Genomic DNA, 19,684 nt, shown 5'->3' on the forward strand with positions numbered 1-19,684 from the left:
AGAAGGATAAGTTATAGTCTAGATACAGACCCAGATACTTGATTTCTGTATAGAGACGGAGCGGGGTGTCGTTATTTTCATCACTGGTGGACTTCGAATTTGGAGTTTTCATTTTAGAAAGATTGACTTTGTTTTTTTCACTGGAGGTTGTTAGTTTATGTATAGTGGCCCAGTGCAAAGATCATCGGCAAAGGCCAGTGGTTTGACCTCGCCGAGATCCATCCACAGCAACTCGTCCAAGACAATGGACCAAAGAAATGGCCCAAGGACCGAGCCCTGAGGACAGCCTCGCAGTATATTCCTGATGACTGTTTGGCATTTGGTGGTTATCTGCACTGTTCTATTGCTGAGATAGGACGTTATACTGTTATAAAGACAGCTGAACGTCTTGGCCTGCTGAAAGTTTCGAAGTACGTTTCGTAACCAAGTCGATCGAAGGCCCTACCAAAGTCCACCATTATGGGTAGAGAGTATTTAGATTCTGTCTGGGTAGTTAGGGAGATGTTTTTTTTAAGAAAACTCCAAACACGAAAGGTATTAGAACCTACAGTACTTAGAAGTATGCTTGGGTTGGAGTTGGAGAAAAGGAAAGAAGATATTTTGTGGACATTTGACATGAACTTTTGTAGACTTCATTTTTCAGGAAATACGTATAAAGGAAGGTTGTTCCAGAAAACGGCAGTTGAATGAATAAACGAGGAAGATGAAAAATTTGTTCTGTGAGTTGGAAATTGGACAGTAAATGGATGTTGGCTGGTGCTGGCACGTGTTCGGACTGTTTTGAAAGAGGGAGAGCGGTGAACTATAGCGGGAAACAGTGCCCATGGAAGTATCTGTAGGAAAGGCATGCAGCAGAAACAGCACGTCTATGAGACAGAGAGTGAAGAGACTGTTAGAGATGAGTCATTAATTAAACTAACTGCCCTCTTCTGAATGGAATCTAGAAGCCTGACAGAGGGCACCGCCCCAGATGTGGGAACAATGTTCCATGGAAGAACGGATTTGCAATTTGTACAGATTGAACAGCTGTTTGGAAGAAAAGTAACGCCGACAGCGAAAGAGAAAACCAAGTTTTTTAGATGCAGAGGAAGCAATTTTTGTAATTTGCTTGTGCCAAGAGAGATTAGAAGTCAAGGTAATCCCCAAAAGAGATATATCATCTTGTCTAGAATTCGGAGTGTCACCAAAGATAAGCATAGGAGCAGAAGAATCCTTTTTGCAAGGTATAAGACAGGACTGAGTTTTAGAAGGATTGAAATCAACTAAGTTGTCTTTGCCCAACTGGAAAATTACCTGGAGATCGGCATTTAAAGAATTGGTAGCGGATATTCGAGAAGTTGAAGCCGATTGAGCAGTGCGAGGTTTCCCAAACTGGAAAGTGGAATGCAATGTGGTATCATCAGGAAAACTATGGATAGGATTTTCGGTCAATGGAAGAAGGGCATTAATATACAAGAACAAAAGAGTAGAGGAAAGAACTGAACCTAGGGGGACACCAGCATTGGTGGAGAAGTTAGAAGACAGCCATCTTCCATCATCCTCAGTGAGCGGTTATATAGAAAACCGGATAACTAATTACAAAAAACAGTTGGAAAATTATAAGATGGAAGCTTGTTTAGAAGACCTTTATGCCAAACACGATCGAAGGCCTTTGAGATGTCAAGAGCAACTGCTTGTGTTTCACCGAACTTTTCCATTCAGTTTGTCCATAAATGGGTAACATAAGCCAGAATATCACCAGTGGATCGACACTGACTGAATCCATACTGGCGATCATTGATCAGACGGAAGGTTTCTAGGTAGTTTAAGAGTTGGTGGTTAATTGATTTGTCCATTACTTTAGAAAGAGTAGAGGTAATTGCAATGGGACGATAATTGGATGGGAGTGATTTGTTACCGTTTTTAGGAACTGGCTGGATATGAGCAAATTTCCAAGCAGAAGGAAAAACACCTTTGGAATAAGAAAGTCAAGAAAAGGCTACAAAAAAAAGGAATAATTTAGGAGCGCAGGTTTTGAGAACAAGTGGAGAAATATTATCGGGACCTGGAGCTTTCTTAGCATCAAGATTCGTCAAAATCCTTCTGACATTCCTTTGACGGAAGACCACAGGAGGCATTTAAAGGAGCGCGTTGGGAATGTTGGTAGGTGTTTTGCCAAGATAATTAATACATGAGTTGGAAATAAAATGGGATGCTCGCAGGTCAGCTTTATACTTGACTGAAGTGACTATAGAACCATCTAGTTTTGACACTGGTGGGAACAGAGATGGGCAAAAGTTGCGGCCAGTGACTTTGGCAAGAGACCAGAATGCTCGGCTACCATTAGGGCGAGAAGCAAGTTTTCTACTCTTAGCCTGTTCAAAATCTAGTTTGGACTGATTAATAACTGCTGTACAATTGTTGCGAGCTCTGGTGTAGGCAGAAAATGAAACTGAAGAATTGGAAACAAACCAATTACGATATGCAACATTCTTCTCTCGAACAGCTTTAGTACATTTAGTGGAAAACCAAGGTTTATATAAAGGACGAGATTTTAACGTGGAGTGTGGTATAAGGGATTCCATTTCTACAGGAATAATTTCACTGAGACGATCTTAGCAAACGTTGACATCAGAAGTTTTGAAAGAGTAATCCGACCAAGGAAAAGAAGAAAAGAAATCTCACAGGTCATCCCATTTTACATTCTTGTAACGGCAAACAACACGAAGTTGGGAATAGCCATGAGATAAAGGCTCCATTGAAGAAGAGACAATCACCAAGTTGTGATCTGAGGTATCTAAAGGACCACTCACTTCAACCGTGTATTTAGAAGGGTTATTTGTGAAAAACGAGCAAGCGTGTTGGCTGTATGGTTAGGATTGTCCAGGAATCTGGTAGGCAAATGAACAATCTCTGCGAGGTCATTAGTGTTCTCTAGTCACATAGACCTGCTCTGTCTGTGTGACTACAGAACGGAAGCCAGCTGGAAGTGTGAACATTAATATCAAGGAAAATTACCTCACTGTTAGGAAAGTTGGACTGGCGAAAGCCAAGTTGCAAAGAGAGGAAGTCATAGAGTTCCAAGTGATTAGTGGATTTGGGAGAACGGTAGAGACAACAGATGAATTTGACAGAATGAGGTACAGAGATTTTAAGCCAGTGAAGATCGAAAAGAGGAGATTCCAATTTTCCAATTCCTTGACAGGTTATATCGGAACGGACATATGCAGGAGTACCACCTCTGAGGCGGAAGGAATCATACAGCGAATAATTTGGGCAACTGACATGAGCATTGGTGGAATCAACCGATAACTGAGATTCTGTCAGAAAAAGTACATGGACTTTGGCACGATCCATTTATGGTTTGATTTATTAGTTTGACAATTCATGGTGTATTGAATAGTAAGGAAAAAGTTGGGGGGACATACTGTATGAAGTAATGAAATTTTTGGATACGGCGTACACATGGTAAGAATATAACCAGATCCGTGACATAACATAGCCTCGACAATGTCCCCGCATACACACTACTTGGAATCCCTCTAGTCACTATCTGGCAGAATAGAGGTAGCAAGATTATACACTAGCTGATCCGGAAGTCTCCTAGAGAGTTACCAATAGGTTCGGTCCGGTGTACTAACTAGCGGCCGATGTGCGAACACCGTTTTAGAGCTGTACCCTCGAAATGTCAGAAAGTTTGGATCTCGCCATGGTGTTCATCATAACCTCAAAAGACATCAGTCATACTGCATGCTGGAAGAGATGGGGAAGGATTGACAGGAACTTAGCTCTGGAGACTAAACATGGGTTCCACCACTTCAAGCCTCCAATAAGCACAGTGGTGGTGTTGCACCGGTTGATGAGAGTCATCTACCACCTAGTATTGCCTGGTAACAGAGAGGAGCGGAATTCCTCCGTGTGGTGTGGCCGCCACACCTCGACCCCTTACTTTGGTTCACACCTGGGTGATCCCACAGTGTGCTTGCGCATGGGGATAATACCCAGGATTACTGACAGTCCCACCATCATGAAGGTGGAAGCGGAGAATTTGGCTGTCACAGACCGTCTGGACTTTGCCAAAATTGGATCCACTTGATTTGAGTGTCACCCGAGTATCAGTTCCATCAGTGTTTTAGACTCTCAGGTAACAAGCACAGCTTGTGTGGCATATCTGAAAGAATGTCTGATTAATCTGCGAATAGCATCTTCTGTACTGCAACCTGTTTTAAATCCAAACTGATGCGGTGATGGTAATTGTTGTGCTGTGTAGTAGTTGATGAGACGGAAGAGCAGAAGTGGTTCTTGGAGATTGACCGAAACAGAGAGCAAGGCTATAGGTTTGTAAGAAGTCTGGATTTGATATGGTGTTTTCGGCTATTTTATGATTAATTTGCGTTTTGCAACTTTCCCGGAATCAGGAAAAGTTCCTTCAGTAAGGCATCTATTAAATAAACTTAATATAGTTATAGGATAATGTTCTGCGACCTTTTTAACTATGTAGGCCTCCAAGTCCAAGCCTGGAGTTTTGTCCTCCTTCGTTTTGGCCAGGACCAAATTCATCTCCAGGGATGTGAAGGGCGGTTCACTGGTATCTGATATGTATGCTCTGTTTCTATCAGTGATTTCGTGTTGCTCCAGTTTCGGTGCCAAGTCATCAATTTAGTGGATATTGTCCAGTATGTTGTTGAGAGAATCAGACCAAGAGTATGTCGAAGTTCCATCCGGCCTGAGTGTGGTGTCTAAAACTTCACCTCTGGGGAGCCTGTTTGTATCGATTCGGAATACAATGCCCCATGGGTTGCTATTTCCCACTGTGGCAACTAGAGTTTTCCATAACCCCTTACATCTGCGTATTTATTCGGAGTATGCATTTGTTATAACACGTTAAGCCTCCCGTGCCTCTCTGGGTTCCACCAGGGAACTGCGTATCTGTATCGTCTTTTACGTGGATGGAAGCATCACAGGCACTCCTGATGGCAGTTGTTACCTTGGTAACGCATTATTCAGGTGTGAGTGTAATTTGTAGTGTGATGTCTTGCGGGAGAAACTTGGCCAATTCCTCTTGGAATCGGCGCCAATCTGCTTTCTTTTGGTGTTGTATCTCACTATATCTCTAGGAATTGGTGGTGTGCGTTCCACAGAACCAACAAGAGAATGTGATCGCTCTGTGGTCCATGACTTGGACCGTGACTCATGAACAGCCCAGTTGATCAGTTTACTTTCAATGTCAGGCGTTGCTATAGTGACATCGATTGTGCTCTCCCAGAGGGAGCTGCTGAAGGAGATTGAGTGCTTCCTGACCCAGGTGAGAATATAGTGAAAGAAGATATAGGGACCCGAGAGATGTCATAATCGCGATTTTGGTCACCGTTATTTTTGGACTCCTCACAACAACAGCTGCCCATGGATGGTCTTCAGTGCAGTGAATGATTTTACATGAAGTGGGATATCCCACGACGTTCTCAGAGGGGGCGTAGGGTTCTTACAACATCGTTGCATCAATTTGGTTTTTCTCAACTTTGATGTTTAGCTGGTCTACGACTACTCTCGCTGTCTGCCCATTTAATTGCGGTAACGTGATCTCTTGTTTATTTCTTGTGGGGAATCTATCCATAATCCATAATTTACTCTCATTTGGTAAAGGCTGTTTACTTTTTTGTATACTGGGCACTTTGTGTCACGAATCGAATGATCGTCTGGTGCCCTATCGACCTTGCAGTTTGCACAGGTTGGTTACTGTTCCTTGTTGGGTCAGTACTTAAATTCTTGTCCCTTTTGAGCACAGTGACCGCAGATGATCTCACGGTGGTTGCAGGTATGGGACGTGTGCCCAAAGCGGAGATACCTGTTGCACTTAGGGACCGATATGTGTTCTTTAAATCTATGGCTTCTATAAATTCTATTTGGGTTTCAACAAGCTGTCACGCTCTTGGGGATAGTTCAATTATCCATTTAACACTTGTCGGTGATTTCGTTTTAGTTTTGTATTTGGGTTTGATATCTTCTGCCGCAGTCTCATCCAGTGGATACATACTCAGGTTTTTATGGTAGATCTCTTCTTTGAGTTCCTCTGGCTGAAATAGTCAGACGAGGGTTGCATGGTTTTCCTTTCCGGATACTGGTGTTTGTCTAGCAAATTGGTAAATCGCCGACAGAATGCGCGCAGTTTACAGAAACAATATACTGATTCGTCATGACCTGTAGGACGTTTCTAAATTACACCATAAAATTATAGAGGTGGTTGTTGGACAAGTAAACTCATAAATATGTGTACTTTTATTTTAATTAAACAGCATATATAGTGTTAATTTAAATCGTATTAATAGTTTTAGCAAATCTCTGAAATCTATCCGCGTCGTTTGAGCGACTGTGGTTCAAGCCTATTTGGCTAGTAAATACGGTCATGTTCTTGTATTTTCTCTACCTTGTGAACCCTCTTAGCTTATGTGGCGTCTCCCACAGTATTAACAGAAAATTAATTCTATTTATGCCATGTGGCGGGAATGTTCTGAAAGAACGTTTTAAATGGATAACATACCATATTTTCATTCTTATATTAATTCTTTTGTATATTAATTAGTTATTTAATGTTTATGGACTTCCCAATCGGCACGAAATGTATTGATTTTCAAATTAGGACTTGCCTTTTATAACAGGGTAATTTAGATTTTCGCCAGTAGATGGCAGAATCTCCCAGACAAAGAAGTTAAATGTACTTAGCTGGCATGTAAAGTTCAGTAGTATCTATTTCTCAAATTATTGACCATGATGGGTTTATAAGGGTTGAGTATAAAATTCATGGTTCGGAATGGACCTATGCGTTTCGGTACGCCATTCCAGTTTTGTCACACGCATCGGTAATATCATAAAAATTCAATAGTTTATTAACGAGCGTTCTTTTTCGTCAAGTTTTCTATTTCTACCGAGGTATAGATATATAACAGTTTGCTTATCTTTTAGGCATATTAGGTCGATGTAACAAACTGTGACATTAGTTTTTCATTGGTGAATTAGAGTTTAAATAGTCTTTAAAAGCAGAATTTTTAGCCTAGCACTGTGATCTATACCCCCTCCCCTCCTCCTTCCGATAAAGAATCGAGCTAACAATGCAAACAAACAAAAAAAAAAAAAAAAAAAAACAGCTGATTATGTTTATCTTAATTTATTCCAAGTCATTAAAGAATATGGGATTAGTGTTTTTTCTTTTCTTTTTCTCTTAATTTAAATTGAGTTCAGGGGCTCGATTTAATATTTGAATGTGATATGAATCCTCACACCTTTATTAGATGCATTCGCAAAATGCATAAAACGTCGATTTTTTTCACCACGCCCATCCATCTGTTCGCATGAAAGTGTTCTTGTTTATACTCCGGCACGACCACCAGGTCAGTGGAGTTTACAATAAACAAATCAATCAATCAATACAAATGTTAATCGTATTTAGTAGTCACGGGCTTCAACCCCGGTTCACCCAAGGAGCATGTGCTATTGCACTCGCGCTCCTGACACCTCGACTTCCAAAAAAAGAAAATTTGGCAAAATGCGATTCCGCTACCTGAATACATAAGTATCCTAATAGTCTTTGACTGTTTGTATCTTAGTACAGAATCGCACCTTACCAAGGATAACTGTAATTGTTGCAGTAATTTGCTGCATTAGTTTTATGTATAATTACTTTTCTATTTTTCCTGTTTTGTTATAGAGACATGATCACATTTGTTTTTGTAGTTACATTGCAAAGTTAATTAAAATTGTACAAATGGAAATATGGTAGTTATTATTTAATTGTTTCATTCATATCACGTAGGTAATAATTACGTAAATACACTGGGTGGCCACTTTATAAAGTATACCAACCGAATAGCGAGTATGTCCCTCTAGCCCTGAGCACAGCCTGAATTCGCCATGGTATGAGGGCTGAAGAAGGACCTAATGGGATTCTGGTTCGTGTTGACTTAATTGATTCCCACAGGCGTTGATTATTCTGGGCATGGGTCAGCTGACACACTTTTCTTTCTTCAAGGTAGCGATTTGCCCATTCACGCACTTGTGGTCGGGGATACAATCCATGTACATCTTTTTCATACACTACTGAATTTATAATGGAGAGATGTTCTTTTCTGTAAGACTGAATAACACTATGTTGCTTTATCTCGATGGGCCCATCACTGTGAACACCATATTGTCTCTGCTGCTGCATGTCACTCCTGTTCATAAAGGACTGCGAATGTGCCCAGTTGTTTAGTAGAAACATTAATATTAGACCGGAAATCTCTTAGAGGTTCTAGAAGGAGGTTCTTGCTTTGTCTAAATTCAAATTTCATGTTCGTTTTGACGAAACTGGTCTATTATCCCCACCCTCACAGTCGCTTTCTGAATTATCTTTTCTATCTGCTTCCTCCTCCCGAAACTGAAATGCCGAAAACTCTACTAAATCTACTGCTATTTCATTATTTTCCATATTATCTGCCACATTTTCCATAATAGTTCCTTAAAAATATTTCTGCGGATATTTCTAAATCATGAACTCTTGCATTTTCCATAGGCTGTTTTGCATTGAGCAGCCGTGTGACCGATTTCTAAACTATTGCGGTATTTTTTGTGCGTTCATACTGAGAACTGATGTGCTCTTTCCTGGTGTACCGCAGGCACTGTGTTACTCCCTATGTCTCCACTATATTGGGTATCAGTGTCATCATATCCATAATCATTACTGCCTTCCCTAACCTTATTGTAGCGAAGTCCTCTGTCAATTTACTCTCTAGCTGAATAACCTTCCCAAACTCACTTAATTTTTTTCTCAGTTAACTGGCCTTGCATCCCTAGCGGATACTGTTCTATAGTAGTAAATTTTCTATAGTTTTTCGTCAGTTTCATCTTAACCATCTCCTCATACAAAAGAAAACCCTTTAAAATTACATCTTTAAATGCTCCATCAGCTAGCGACGCTTTATACTTTTCCTCGCCAAACGGAATAGGACACTGGACCGTATCAATTGGCACTTTAATCATCAGACCACGGATGATGTCTATTCAAAGTATTTTTGTTTACTGCAGCCTCCAGGGTTTCCCCTATTGCCGCAATGATTCTTGTAGGTTTTTTTAAGCCGGCGAGTGTGTGTATGGGGAGGTTTTTGTTTGAGTGTTTGTTTTGTTGAGTGTTGTATGCCGGCACCTGGAGACTTTGCAGCCAGGAGGCAAGAACAGATATATCTTGCGTCCTGACTCCCGTCCCTAGCCACGTGGAGGCGCTCCAGGGAGTCTGGTTTTCACAAAAGGAGGTTCTTGAACCTCTATATGTTTATACAATAATATTAAAATAGAGATAAATATAGCAATAAAAGAGTAAATCATCAAGTGTGGATAGAGTTGGTTTAGTTGAGTGGGGATCAATTAATGGAGTGAATGTTTCTAGTGTGTTTTACATACAATATGGTAATAATTTAAAATAAGTTAAGTTTCGTCAGGAGATTAAAACATAGCGTGTGGATGAATTTAGATTTAGTTAAGGGGAGCAGTAAAGTAGTGGGTGTTTCTAGTGAGTTTAGCATGTTCAATGTTTAGGTTGTCCAATGATCTATACCAAATATTGGCCCTTGTAGGGGCCCATCCTGCCAGAAGAGGGCACGGCGTAACAATCAATTCCATGCACCTGCGGCAGCCACGACGGAGCCGCGGCGACAGACACAAACCAGTGCACCACAACCGCGGCACCCCCGGAGCCACAGCAAACCTGAACAAAAGTGAACACTTCTAAGTTAGTAATTACTACAATTTTACAGTTGACAATATAAATACTTGGCAAAACAGCCACTGTCGCAACAACACTACGGCCGAAGACACAACCAGTGTCCTTAACCACAGCGCTACCGCAACAGCAACTTAACAGTTCTAAGGTAGTTAAGAATATCTTATAATTATCATAGCTATACAGTTCACAGTTATCTTTGCTCGTCCTACAGGGTTTAATTTCATCTTGAGGGGAAGCACCGCATTCAAGACACACATTCTTGCAGGGCTCAATCCTGTCCTAGAGTGTGTGGAGATGAGTTCATTGTGTGTTTTGCGAGTAGAAGGACGGACAAGCCAGTGTGGCAGGGTAGTTAACGGGAAACATGATTATTGCCAGTGGCTTCGACCCAGTCCTGTAGGGCTATAACCAAGTGAAATTCTCGATTGCTCAGCTTCTCGTAGATCTCGGTCCTGTCCTATGAAGGTAGGGTCCTCACTAATAAATAAAAAAAAAAAAAAAAAAAACGCACATACTGAAGACACTATGTGGCCTATGACATCGACCCAGTTCTTTAGGGCATGTTCAGTGTTAGTCACTAATTTCAAGGAAGCTACATCACAGTTATGTGTGCTCCGCTGCTCCTAAGCTGTGGGATGTCTTGTTCTTGAGTCCTTACTTTTGCTTCTTATTCAGTTCAGTATAATTGTGCTTCCGTTCTGCGTTACTTCCTATTTTCTTGTTCTGTTGAGTCCCTTCCACTTCATTCCTTCTTTTCATTTTCCCATTTACCTACTGTCTCTCTGTGCTTCCTGCTGGAGGGCCGCCCTTCGCCTGAATAATTTTCCTGCAAAAGCTGAAAGAAGTTTGAGCGATTCTGCCCCAGCTATCAGTTGTGGGAATTCTCCAGCGTTAGTTACGTTAGTCCCCAATAGCAGGGGATGTCTCAGATCTGTGTAGAGGTAACAGTCAAGTATGAGGTGTTTCACTGTTTCTTCTTCGCCGCATTGACAAAGGGGGGAGAGAGTTAGGCCTAATTTGTGGAGTTTGGAGTTGAGACTACCATGTCCTGTGATTAGAAAAGTAGTATGCATGCTTGGTGTCCACCAGTTCCTGGATTTGTCTCGCAGATATATTTGTGGGAAGAAGGTGAAGGTGTCTCTTCCCTTAGTTGTTGTTTGCCAGATATCCTGCCATTTTGTGCCTATGTCCCTATAAATTCTTGCTTTGTTTTCTTTTATACTTTGGTTGGTGTCGTTGGCAATTCCTCCCAGCGTAGCCTGTATGCCTAGCCGTTGGTTGTGTGCCAGGTACTGGTAGATTACATCAAAGTATACGGGTGGTCTCCCGCACAGTACCTGGAGGGCCTCAGTAGAAATTGTCCTGCATGCTCTGCAGGTTGCCAGGAGAAAGACTCTTTGTGACTGCAATAAGTATTTTTTGCAAGCCGAGTTCAGTGCTCTGTAACCCCAGGCCCCGGCTCCATAGCAGACAATGGGAATGTACAAGCAGGAGTAGTATAGGCTTAGTGTGGAGGATTTAATTCCCCATATGGCTTTTGTGATGTTAATGAGCCATCCTGCTATTTTCCTGATTGATTTGACGATATGCCTGATGTGTGGCAGAAAGGATAGCTTGTCATCTATCCAGATGCCCAGGTATTTATGCTGACGCACTAGTTCAATTCTTTGACCTTCTAATTTAATATTTGGTGGTCTATTGAGGTCGAGGTGGCCTTTGAGAACTATTTGCTTGGTCTTTGGTATTGATATTATCAACTTATGCGTATTGCTCCATGTGTAAAGTTCCTGCAGGATTGTGTTTGTTTTATCCTCGAGTTCCTTGCGTGAGTTTCCTGAGATTACCAGGGCGAGATCGTCCGCGTATGCGATGGGTATAATCTCTCCATGTGGTAGATTTAGCCACCCGTCCAGCACCATATTCCAGCACAGGGGTCCCAGGACTGAACCCTGCGGGCATCCTCTTGTTATCTTTCGCATAACTGAGCAACAGCCCGAGGAGACTACTGCGCGCCGGTCTTGAAACTAACTGTCCATAAGCTTGTAGATTGGAGCTGATACCCCAGCCTCTCGGAACCTCGCGAGGGCACTCGGCCACCATAGTGTATCGAATGCCCCTTTGAAGTCCACGAAGAGGCCGAGGACATATTTGTGGTTATAATTTTTAATTGTTGTTAGCATAAGGTTAATTGCATCTGTGGTGCACTTGTGTGGAGTGAAGCCTAGTTGCCCGTTTGAATTTAGTGCCTTTGAGTTATAGTAGTTTCTGAGTCTTTGGGCCAGGAGTTTTTCCAGCACTTTCCCAAGGAAGGGTAACAGTGCTATTGGTCGATATGACGTGGCCTGGTTTGTCGGTTTTTCTGGGGACTTTAATATAATTTTCAGGTTGGCTGTTTTCCAAGCTGTAGGGAAGGTGCCAGCTACAAGACAGGAGTTATAAAGGTTTCTCAGCATATCTGGGCAGGTTTTCCATACCCTTTTTATTATGGAGACCTCAATCAGGTCTATTCCAGGGCTTTTACCATCCTTTAAAGATGTGATCGCAGCTTCTATTTCCTGTTCTGAAAACGGTGCCTCTTCTGCCACTGCAGTATATGTCAGGTGCTGAATCCTAATGTTTGTCTGTTCCAGGTTTTCTGGTACAGTTATATCTTGGTATATAATTTCATCTAATATGGTGTCCATAGTTGCACTCCAGGAGAGTGTTTCCGTTGTGTCAGGCTTTACTATTGATGCTAATGGGGTTGTTGGATGTAGCTTATTGATAAGTAGTTTGTACGGTAAGCCCCAAGGATCTTTTCCCAGTGTTCTTTGAATTAGTCTGTCCCATGCTAGTTTTTTCTCCTTTTGAATGTTATTGAAATAATTGTTCCTAGCTGTTTTGTACGTTTCATATAGAGTGGCCAGTTCCGCTTGATTGTGGTTGTTTCTTTTTGCCTTTTGGAATTCCTTCCTAGCCTTTCTTAGTTCCCTCCTTAGTGTTGCAAGTGCTGGGGTCCACCAGGGGACTGTTCTGGGCTTCCTTTGTTTGAGTGGGAAGGTTTTGTTAGCCTCCTCTTTAATAGTATCTGTGATATTCTGCTGGAGCTTGTTCACATCCCCATTTTGTTGTTCCAGTTGCTCCCTGGTAAGATCTATTAGATTCCTGTCAAAGTGTTCCCAGTTTGCGTTTTTAGTTTTGTACCTTGGGGTGTCGTAGTTCCTGCGGAAGGTTGGTGTTGTAGGCAATGTGGCTATCGTGAAGGTAATGGGGTTGTGATCACTGGTTGTCCATGATGGATGTACTGTCCAGTTTGTTAGATTATATGTAAAGAACCTGTTTGTAATAGCATTAACTGTAAAACTCCCACACTATCAAATACCTGCAAATATTTCACAACCAAAGAATTAGTATTCCAGCCAAATCCCGCCTTGCAGAATAAATAAATAATCATTGTGAAGTCAGCAGAACACTACAAAAAGCAGTGTTTGCAAAATGAAAACAATAAGAAGAAAAACGGCCACCTGAATCTATTCCAAAGTCCTCATCTGGACCTCCAGTCTCCTTAATGACCAGTGCGAAGTACAGTAATGTTTATCTTCTTATCAGTTTGCAAGTGGTCAATAACTGGTTTGTCTAAGTGAATAGTCAAGTGGTATATGGAGGTAAAACTTCCATTTAAAACATGACAAGTGTTATGTTTACCTTTAACTCCCGGAATTGGGCCTCGTTTGCTCTACGAAGTACCATACTACAGGATTTGTAGGAGTATTTAATTAATGCAGTAGTTGAAATCAAATCAAAATTCGTACGCTTCACCTGCGTACGATTTCAATAATGGAAAGACTTTCTGCTCTTAGTGAATATCGAGCACTTAGTCCTCGGTCTTCAGTGAGCAGAAAGTCTCTCCATGATGGAAATCGCGCGCAATTAAAGCTTACAAATAAATTCCATTTACCAAGTAAGACCATCATCCTGAGGTAAAACGCAATCCACAAGTCGTTCAACATAAAATCCCTCTTGTTATATCGTAGAACTGCAGGCACACATTTTGTCCTGTCTCACTACATTTTTTCAACATTTTTCATTTTTTGTTATATTTCATAATCAACTCATCGGTTCGTTTAATATATATCATGTATTAATATATACAAAAGGACATTGTTTTATTAGGAGACTCCATTGTCAGGGAAACTGGGAATATTTTTTGTAATAAGGATAGGTGGAGTAGAACTGGGGGTATGTCTGCCGGGAGCAACTATTAATGATGTCACCAACAGATTGTCAGATTTTAAGGGAGGTAAAGAGAATATTATTATTCATGTGAGGACTAATGATATTAAACGTACACGATCTGACGATTTGTTGGAAAAATACAGGACCATGCTGAGGAAATGCCGCGAGCTAGGCCATAATGTCTGTGTCTGCAATTCTGCCCAGACACGATAGGACGGATTATATGTTAAAAGCCTTGTGGATTAATTCAAGACTTGAAGGACTCTGCAAGGCTTTAGGGGAAAAATTTCTATCATCATTGCCCACACTTGTAGGTAGAAGGAATTTGTTTTGTAGAGACGGGATACACTTAAACAAAGGTGGTGCAAATGTTTTTGCCAGTATTATTGAGGATACCTTAAAGGTTCAGGGGAAACTGCTAGTTAGGGGGGATGTGGGTAATATTGACACGCGTTTATCTGATAATATTGTTCAAAGTAACTCTTGCACATACCTCAAGAGTTCTTATCTGTTACCCCAACTGGACATATTATCTAGATGTTCTGGGGGCAGAAACGTTTCAAGTGAGCGGGTAGCTAATGCCAGGGAAACGAGCCTGAAAAACTTTATAAGGGTTGTGTTAGGGTAGTTAAATATACAAGAATAGTAAGACTTAATTGTTTATATAGTAATGTTAGAAGTGTCGTCAATAAAATGAGCGAATTCGAACTGCTGGTTAAAACAAGTAACGCGGACATAATAGGGCTTAAGGAGACGTGGTGCCACCCGGAAATTGGGGATGATGAGTTTCAGTACGGCTTGTATAATGTATTTAGAAAGGATAGGGTAGATAGAAGGGGTGGTGGGCTAATGCTTCTTATCAGAAGCAGCCTGAGTGAAACGATAGCTTTCCTGGATTCAGAGGGTTCACATGGTAGTATAGAATCTGTATGGTGTGAGATAGTTGGAAACAAAGGTATATTGCGAGTAGGAGTAATCTACAGACCAGGCGATTGTAAAGATTATGACGAAAGCCTCTACATGCAAATGGAATGGGCAAGTAAGCGTCAATGTCTTATTATGGGTTATTTCAATTTGCCTCTAATTGATTGGAGTAAATGGGAAGGAAACTCGACATGGGGAACAAAATTTTTAAATCAACTAGATGACTGTTATTTGTATCAACATGTCAGAGAAAGTACTAGAGAAAATAATATCCTAGACCTCATCATCACCCATGAATCAGATGACATAACAGGGCTGACAGTAGAGGAACCAATAGCAGGAAGTGATCACGGAGTTCTACGGTGGCGCCTCCGTAGCCAGGTGGGGTGGAGCAGCAGTGCGTAGCACACGCTTCTTGATTAGACCGGGGTTCGAGCCCGTCACCACCAAATACGGAGGATGCGGAAAGGTCAAGGGAATGACCACCGCATATTCCCGGAGCAATATGGCCTTAGTTGCTAATGCTCCTAAAAACCAAATAACAAAAAACAAGTTCTACGGTGGATGATGATGATGAGAGAGAGGTAGCAGTAGTAAAAGGCAAAGGAATGGGTTTTAATTTCAGAAAAGGAAATTACGATGCCTTAAGGTACTACATGGCCTCTATTAACTGGGTAGATATCGCACAGAGAATGAATGCTATTGAACTGTGGTATGCTTTTAAAACATTAATCACAAATGCCTTGAATGCGTATTTACCATTAAAAAAATACTCCATGAGGAGGGTTCCAAGTTGGATGAATAGTGAAGTTGCCACATTACTTGAACAGAAAAAGGTGGCATGGAAAGGTTACAGAGCAATAAAAAGTACTGAAGCCTATAACAGCTACAAGATTATCTGTAACAGAGCCACAGAAAAGGTTCGACAGGCAAAGGCAGTTTATGAGAAATCACTAGCAAACAGAGCAAAGAGGGGGGGGGATAAGGAATTCTTCACATATATAAATGCCAAGAAGAGAAGGACAAACCAGATCGGACCTTTACGTAAGGGAAAGGGGGATAGTATTAAATACAACAGCTGCCGTTGCAGATGAACGTAACAGTTATTTTGCATCGATATTTACAAATAAAAAACCTTTTGTGGCAATGGGAAATTGTGGGAGGGAAGTTGAAAAATATGTAATTAATGATATTGAAATTTCGCAAGATTATTTAATGAAAAAACTTTTGAGCCTACAGCCCAGTAAGCCTCCTGTAGTTGATGGAATATACCCTATAATCTTATAAGGGAGGCGGCAAGTGAGTGCATTGAACCAGTGAGGCTAATTATGCGAGCATCACTAGACTCTGGGGAGATTCCCTTAGATTGGAAAAGTGTCAATGTATCTCCCATACATAATGGTGGCTCTAAGAGTGAAGTGGGAAATTATCGACCTGTCAGTCTGACTTCAGTGGTAGGGAAAATCATGGAGGCAATGATCAAGGGTGGAATTCAAGATCATTTGGATCGAATTGAAATTCTGAAGGATACTCAGCATGATTTTGTAAAGGGAAAATCATGTTTAACAAATCTGGTTCGTTATTTTGAAAGGGTCACACACGAGCTGGATTTAGGGAATAATTTCGACATTGTTTATTTAGATTTCAGCAAAGCTTTTGACTCAGTCCCACATGAGCGGTTACTTTATAAGCTGGAACGGGTTGGAATCACTGGTAAAATCCTTAGATGGATAGCAGGATGGCTTCAGGGCAGGAGGCAGAAGGTTGTGATAAATGGATATTCCTCAGATTGGGTTGATGTAAGAAGTGGGGTTCCCTAAGGATCTGTATTAGGACCAGTGTTGTTTTTAATTTTCATAAACGACATCGATGAAGGGATAGACGGCGTGATGTCTAAATTTGCAGATGATGTTAAAATTGGTAGAGTAGTTAATGATCACTGTCAAGCTGAGCTTCTTCAGAGAGACCTAGATAGACTTCAGGAATGGTCAGAAAAATGGCAGCTATGCTTTAATCCAACAAAGTGTAAGGTATTACATCTGGGAAACAGTAATCCCAAAATAACTTATTCACTTGGTGGAGTTCAACTAAACCCAGTACTGGAGGAAAGGGACTTGGGTGTTACGATACGGTCAGAATGAAATTCTCTGAGCATTGTAAATAGGTTGCAAGGAAGGCCCATGGTGTCCTATCGATGATCTATCGAACTTTTGCAAGTAGAGATAGGGACGTGATAATCCCATTATATAAGGCTTTTGTTAGACCACACTTGGAATACTGTGTTCACGTATGGAAACCGCACCTAAAGAAAGACATCGAGCTTCTTGAAAGGGTGCAAAGACGGGTAACTCTTCTGGTGAGATCGGCAAAAGGGCGTCCTTATGAAGAAAGACTTCGAATATGTGGGTTGCAGAGTTTGGAAACTAGACACCTTAGAGGAGATTTGATTGAGGTGTTTAAGGCTCTGAGAGGCATCAGTAAAATGAATGAGGACGAAATTTTCAAGATTATAAATGATGCTAGAACTAGGAGACATAAATTCAAGTTATGGGGGGAAATGTTTAGATTGGACTGCAGGAAGTTTTATTTTAGCCAGCGAGTTATTGGAATAAGTTGCCTACATGGGTGACAGAGGCTGACAGTTTGGGGAAATTCAAATGTCATCTGGATAGTACCTTCGGGTCAGGGTAGCGCATAGGATGATAGGTTTAATTTCCTTTTCTTTTATTAATTATTATTATTTATTTATTTTTTTATCATTGTTTTATTCGTTTTTTTTTTTTTTTTGGCTTGTCATTTGCACCATGCCGTCATTACTAATACTGTAATACTAATATCCTAATACTGTAAGCAGCGGACGTGTGTATCCTATTTATCAATGAATTTAGTAGGTGTCGTCAAAGATGTTTACGCATAAAACATCTTTCGTGCGTACAGGGCACACGCCGATTTTTTTTTTTTTTTTTGGCTCATCCTTTATAAGCTTTTTTTTTCTTGCATCCTTTGTCACTTCTTATACTAATACAAAAAAACCAAATTATGATGCTAGGGTTATCCCTAAATGATTACATCTACCATATTTTTATTTTGTCTGCAAATTGCGTGTGTTCTCTGGTCGATTTGCTTGTTTTTCTGGACGAAAAACCTTGCTATCCACTACTGAGACCAACTAACTCAGCCACGGAGTTAAAAAAAAAAACCCATTAAAGTTCCTCGCGTCATCGACGGGAGTCAAAGCGGGCGTTTTCCACCCGGTGTGGGGAGGATGGTGATGATACCACTGTGCCACCCACGCAGACACTGATACTAATACAGTATTAATAACACTAATGCTAATATTATCCTTCAATTGTAACACTATTGTCTATGGGGAAAAAACCTATTCGACAAGCCCAATTTCGCCCTGTGTGATTTCTTCCTGTTTCGCGTGAAACAAGAAGAAATCAAACCAGAACTGTACTCCCATTGTACAGTTCTGGTTGTTTACTGCTCTGATATTTTCTTTAAACAAACAGTAATATTAACGAGTTTAGGTGAAAGAAATACGTGGATTTGGTAGAGGAAGCTGTTGGCTGTCTGGTTTGAATATTTTTAGTCAAGTATTGGTAAATATATAGAATACAGATACAAATTTAGTTCGTGGCAGTTGAACATTCTCAGAGCGTAACTGCCTTTAATGGCTTTCTATGTTTTCACAGGGGTTTTGAAATTGTGTTATGAGAACTAATAATATTCAAAATTCTGGGACTGTTTCTTACCGACAGTCTTATCTTAGGTCACGGAATTCAAATCTCTCTTTCGGGATTGCATTTCTAGAGGTAAAGAGGGCCCGGTGGCTAGTATTTCAATTATTGATGGTATTCTAGGCCCACACTTTTATGTAAGATTAACAATAGGCTACCTTAATCGAGGAAGAGGAACTGTTGCGCCATCTCTTAAATTTGTCATAAATGTAAACTGTAAAGAAGGATTTAATAAGCTTTATGTAGTATAAGCTGTACTACTGTTTACTTTGCTCATAAAGTTTTACGTTTGCGGATTCTCTAGATGAAAGGATAATGGCTAAGGGTTTAGAAGGCGCAATGAACATAAGAGGTGAGATTAGGGAAAGACAATTGGATGATAAGTTAGGGGATGGAGATAGGTTCATGGGTTTAGTTGAAGATGACTGTAAGACACAGGAAAATACACTGATTATGGAAACAAAGGACAATAAAATATTGGTGGGTGGAAAAGAGAGTGATTTTGATTACAACGGACATTGGTGAAGCAGTTTTGCTTTTTCATAGCATGGAATAATCATGACATAATGAAGGGAAGTGAAGACTGCTTGTGTGAAGGATCATCGTATGACAGGTTTGTTCTAGATACGATCTGTTCAGGAAAATTGAATAACCTTGGAGAAATTAGTTGAGTTATAAATGGTGTAAGAGATATGACTGGATTTGAGGATGAGGAAGTTGATAATGGAGAGGCTGAATATAGTGAAATCTACGTGTCTGTGGGGAGTCATGAGAAAATAACAGATGCAATAACCGCTGGAACAATGCAAACAAGTTCTGGAAAGGGTAGGCCGAAGAACGTTAAGAGAAAAACCGATAGAACGTTAGCTGGACTAAATACTCAGGAGCAAAGCAGAAGTGAAGGTTTGCAGATGACTGATGACTTGGAAATGGTTACTCCATTTTCTTTCAGAAGTCGGTCTCCTGGCGGTTTGACAGCAGTTAGGCTTCGAAATAGGCTCCTACCTCGCGGAACACGGCTCCGTCGTCATGCATTAGATCCCCTAGAAAAAGTGCCAAAGGTGAACGTGTG

This window comes from Mastigoproctus giganteus, chromosome 5, assembly GCF_048544385.1.
Source record: "Mastigoproctus giganteus isolate SK-2022 chromosome 5, ASM4854438v1, whole genome shotgun sequence".
NCBI classification, from domain to species: domain Eukaryota; kingdom Metazoa; phylum Arthropoda; class Arachnida; order Uropygi; family Thelyphonidae; genus Mastigoproctus; species Mastigoproctus giganteus.